Below are 5,671 nucleotides of genomic sequence, written 5' to 3'. Positions count from 1 at the left end.
ATCGAAGTGCCTCGGGTACCCATAGGGGGTCGATCACGGTCTCGTCTAAAAAGGCCAGAAGTGCCTCTAGACCGGCCCACATCATCTCGAAATTTCTTCGATGCCTGTTGAAGAGACTTTCCCGAGGATCTTTTACGAAACTCCCCAGTTCCCACATCAACTTTTTGTTTTTCTTTTCTAAGCTCTTCGGCTTTACAAGCTCGCTCGACAAGTACTATGAACTCTCGTATTTCAAGAATGCCAACGAACATTTTTATATCTTCATTCAGCCCATCCTCGAAGCGTTTACACATGATAGCCTCGGACGAAACACATTCCCGAGCGTATCTACTAAGTCTAAAAATTTTCGCTCGTAATCAGTAACTGACATAGAACCTTGCTTAAGCTCAAGAAATTCCTTCCGTTTTGATCAACAAATCTCTGACTGATATACTTTTCTGAAACTCAGTTTGGAAAAACTCCCAAGTTACTTGCTCTCGGGGCACAACAGAAGTCAGAGTACTCCACCAATAGTAGGCAGAATCGCGTAGCAAGGAGATAGTACACTTTAGGCATTCATCGGGTGTACAAGATAGCTCATCGAGTACCCGGATAGTGTTGTCCAACCAAAATTCAGCTTGCTCGGCATCGTCGCTATCCGTAGCCTTAAATTCAGTGGCCCCATGTTTTCGGATTCTGTCAACTGGGGGCTTATTTGACCTTATTTGGTCAGTTACCGGAGGTATTGTAGGTGCGGGGGTTGTATTAGTCGGGAATGGAGGTTGTGGAACAGCCGTATTAGTTCGAATGTATTGGTTGAACCAATCATTCATCACACTATAGAAAGCTTGTCTAGCTTCATCATTCGGGTTACTAGCATTAGGTTGAGAGTCCACCGGCGCTGTCCCTTGTGCGGGAGCAGGCGCTACACTCTCAAGATCATCAGCTACCGCTCGGTCGGGATCGGGATCCATTACTATAAATAAACACATTTGCAAATGTCAGAAATCACCACACTATCAATTAATCACATAAAATGGCATGTATAGCTAGACCCCAACACATTACGGTAGTCCTAGAATCGACTAAACCGTAGCTCTGATACCAATCAAATGTAACACCCCGAACCCGAGACCGTCACCGGAGTCGAACACGAGGTGTTAACAGACTTTTTAAAAAAATTTTCCAGACACTGCCAATCTGCGTAATAGTTGCTTTAAAAATCATATCTTGAGTTTCAAAACTCAAAAATTTGTTTCGTGATTTTTCCCTGAAACTAGACTCATATGCCCATCTACATAATTTTTTCTAGAATTTTTGGTCGGGCCAATTAGTACAGTTTATTAGTCAAAGTCTCCCATGTTACAGGGATCGACTACCCTGACCTTTTCGCATTACGACTTTGATATCTCCTTGTACAGGGCTCCAATACTGATACCGTTTGTTTCTAATGAAACTAGACTCAAAGGGGAATCCACACATATAAGGCATGACTTCTAATTATCTCTGGATAATTTATGGTGAATTATCAAAGTCGAAACAGGAGATCCAGAAACCGTTCTGGCCCTGTTTCACGAGAACTTTAATATCTCTTAATATACTGCCCATATGATTTTTTCGTTACTTTCATATGAAAATAGATTCATCAAGGTTCGATTACACAATTTATTCACTATTTAACTCCATTCCTACAAATTTTGTGATTTTTCAAATCCACACCACTGCTGCTGTCAGCATCTGTTTTCAAGGTAAACTTTACCTGTTCCGTGGTTACCATGGACCAACTAGGGATTCGTCATACATGGTCCACATATGATCATATTTAGCCATTCCAATGGCTGATCATTTGCCCAACACTTCCATTCCAAACCATAGTCACATCATGAAACCATATAAACATACATAAACACAAATGGTCTAATGCCATACTCCACTTCTACAAGCCATTTTCGCATGGCTGTACACACATACATCACAAAAAGTACTTAAAACAACAAGGGGTAGTCCTATACATGCCATATCCAGAGTTCAACAAAAAGAGTACCAAAAGAGCTTTGATAGTGTGGATGACTTCGACTTTGTTGATCCCGAATCCGATAGCTAGCGAACAAAATCTATAAAACAGAGAGCCAAAGCAACCGGGTAAGCAATTTAAGCTTAGTAAGTTTCAAGTAATGAAATCGGCTTTGACTAAAGTATTACATTCACATAGCTAAATGAATCACTTTATTGATATACATTCTCATAATCATACTTACTTCACACTTCATCAACATATATACACACAAGGTATCAACCTTTCTAAAAGCCGAAAGTTCGTTAGCCGATCGCACGAGTACTATTTAAAACGAATCGACTTTTCCGAAGCACATGCAAACATACCTTATCGTTCGGGTTAGTCGAGCGTATTAATTGAATTAGTTACAGCACAAAACGCTCACATTCAAACCCAAGTCTCTTCGAAATTTAGCCGGATATAACCGCAAGCACAATTGCCTTCGGGTCTTAACTCGGGTATAGCAACTCGCACGAATGCCTTCGGGTCTTAGCCCGGATATATCAACTTGCATAATTGCCTTCGGGTCTTAGCCCGGATATATCAACTCGCATAATTGCCTTCGGGTCTTAGCCCGGATATATCAACTCGCACAAATGCCTTCAGGTTTTAGCCCGGATATATCAACTCGCACAAATGTCTTCGGGTCTTAGCCCGGATATATCAACTCGCACAAATGCCTTCGGGTCTTAGCCCGGATATATCAAATGCTCATGCACACATATATCTATAATCTTAACACATCCATATCTTATTTTCGTTACTAAGGCTCAAACACAAATCATTGATTAAACCTTTCAAATTTCGGCTCAATAGCCACTCACAAAGAGCATGATTTCGATTGGCTTTATAACTTAGTCTCTATGCACATTCGACTATCCGTCATAGTATGACTAATCATTTCAATATAATTCAAGTAGGGTCATTCCTCGAAGACTTACCTCGGATACTTTGAATAGTTGTGGATAGACTACTCGATCTCGTTTTCCTTTCCTTTATCAGATTTTGACCCTCTTGGCTCTTGAGCTTGATTCAACAAGTAGATTTTATTAAATAACTTATCAATTTAGCGATTCTATTTAATACATGTATACCATACAACTAAGTACAAAAGATGTTATTAACTAGATATTAAACATCAAACATATGCTCTACTCATGTACCAACGAACATGATACTAGCTCAATACCATGCATAATCGAATTTATTTAGCATCATTTAGTTTTATATAAATACACATATCATCCCAACTCGACACAAGAGTCAAATTCATCACTCAAACATTCACACCAATCTATTTGAATATCTTGGCCGAAACCCTCAATTGGTTAACATAGCCTTAATATTTCAATATAAACATGTATACATCAAAGGCAATTTAAAACACTTAGCCCTTATACTCAATAATGAAACCAACCCGTATACCTAATTATTTAACACATCACCTCCAAATGCATGTATTAACTAACATATATCCAATCCACATGCCAAGTTACCATGAATAAATTAAACTTATATATATATAGATAACCTTTCATACCCTTGTATCTAGTGTCATGAGAATAGCCTAATGTCCAAATTAACCAATCTTAAAGATTTAACCTTCAACACTTTAATGATCCACAACCTATTCTTCAAGGCTTCAATTATAAAGTAATTTACATTTATACTCTTGTGCCGAATTAGCTAACACTTATAGTCCATAGCCGAACCTCTTGATGATTAAGCCTCCAATTATTCATTTCAATTACCCTTACATTTTTACTTATCAAAGCCGAAACCCATACATGACATTACTCATATCATTCAAACTCACCTTCTAAAAAAAATCATGAACAATGCCAAATCCTTAAGTGTTCAAACCCCTAATTTACTCAACACATTCTTCATCAAAACTTAAAGGAAATAATCAAATTCCTTCTTTAATAACCATAGCCGAATGCTCCATCCATCCATCAAAAATTCCAAGTTTTCAAATGGGCTAATATGGAGCTAGCTAAATGACTTAAACTAAGCTTAAAATTTCAAAACTAACAAAATTTTACTAACCTTCTCAAGCTTCAAGTGACCGAATGCTACCCTCCTATCTTCCTCTCTACAATCGGCCAAGAAGAACAAGGTGATAACCTCCCTCTTTCTTTTATTTTTTTTTCTTTTAGTATCCTTAGTATTTCTTTTATTATTTCTTTTCTTTTACTTAAAATAATGACCACTTCATGGAAATTTACCACATAGTCTAATATATGCTCCATCATGGCCGGCCACTATGCACACAAAAGGAGTATTTGACATGCAAAGCCAATATTTTCACTACATGCTTAAATAGGTCCTTATAAATTAACCTATCGCATTTCAAAAGTGTCACACATAAGTCCTATTAACTAGGTTCACATGCAATCGACTAAATCGAAGTTTAAAACTTTCACACATTCATATTCACATATTCTAGACAATAATTATCACATCCAAATACTTCGGTGACTCGGCTTAGCGGTCCCGAAACCACTTCCCGACTAGGGTCAATTTAGGGCTGTCACAGTTCAAGTTATGTGCGTGTACTATGTTAGTTAATAAGTTCATTTGGAATGCAGGAAATCTCTAAAGGAGTTCGTAATCGGTCTCCTATATCGGATTAAGTGTGTGATCTTCATTCGTTCAATCAAGGCAAGTATTAGTGAATATTTTGGGATAAATTTTAAGAGGAGATGTTAACCCTATTGTCAACTGATTAATGGAGTATCTTGATTGAATGTAGGTCTTGGTGCTCGTGTGCTTTTTGCGTATCTTCGTAGCAAGGTGTGTAAAAATATTACCCTTAATCGTAGATTGGCAAAAGCCGAAATAAGTGACCGTTGACGCTATACGGGCGTATGCTAGCTCGTGCGGTAGTCTGAATGCCTAAACATGGGCATATAATCATTGAGATTGGCCATGAGAAATTTCATGGGCCGATGTCGTTTTGGGACATTTTGGGCCGAGCTGGGCGTGTGGTCCCAACAGGTACGTGGGCCCTGCACGGATAAACCACATGAACATGTGGAGAATATTGGACCAGGCTGTGTAATCTACATGGCCAAGGCCATTTCTAGGCTATGTGGGCCATACGGGCGTGTGGGCCCACATAGGCCGTGGGCCTATTTTTACCGTTTGACTGTTAAGGTTGCACAGGTCGTTCGAGACGACTGTGGACCTACTGTTGGGTCGGTAAATGTACCTAGACCCCCTAATTCATAAAATGACTAAAATGCCCCTACATGGTGAAATGATTGATATGCCCCTTATATTTGAGCATGCCATTTTATATATATTGATCACATGTATGATATTATGGCATGATGCATGATATGCTGCATGGGAATGGGATTTATTGTGATTGGAGGAAGTGTACTATACTGGCAGCTCTGTTGCAAATACTGATTAGTGCCGCAACCGGTGCTACTTGGAGTGTAGGGATGGGTAGGTTGATTTTATCCCCACATGGAGTGCAGAGGCTGGTGGGGTTGGATTTATTGATTGCATATTTGTACTGTACTGTTACTAAGACGGCTCAAGCCCACACTGATACTGATACTGCAATGGGCTAAGGCCTTGACTAAAACTGAACCATGACTGAATTGGGTTTAGGCCAGACTGTAT

The sequence above is a fragment of the Gossypium hirsutum genome, chromosome A13, assembly GCF_007990345.1.
Source record: "Gossypium hirsutum isolate 1008001.06 chromosome A13, Gossypium_hirsutum_v2.1, whole genome shotgun sequence".
Lineage (NCBI taxonomy): Eukaryota > Viridiplantae > Streptophyta > Magnoliopsida > Malvales > Malvaceae > Gossypium > Gossypium hirsutum.
Note: the sequence above shows the minus strand (reverse complement) of the source record.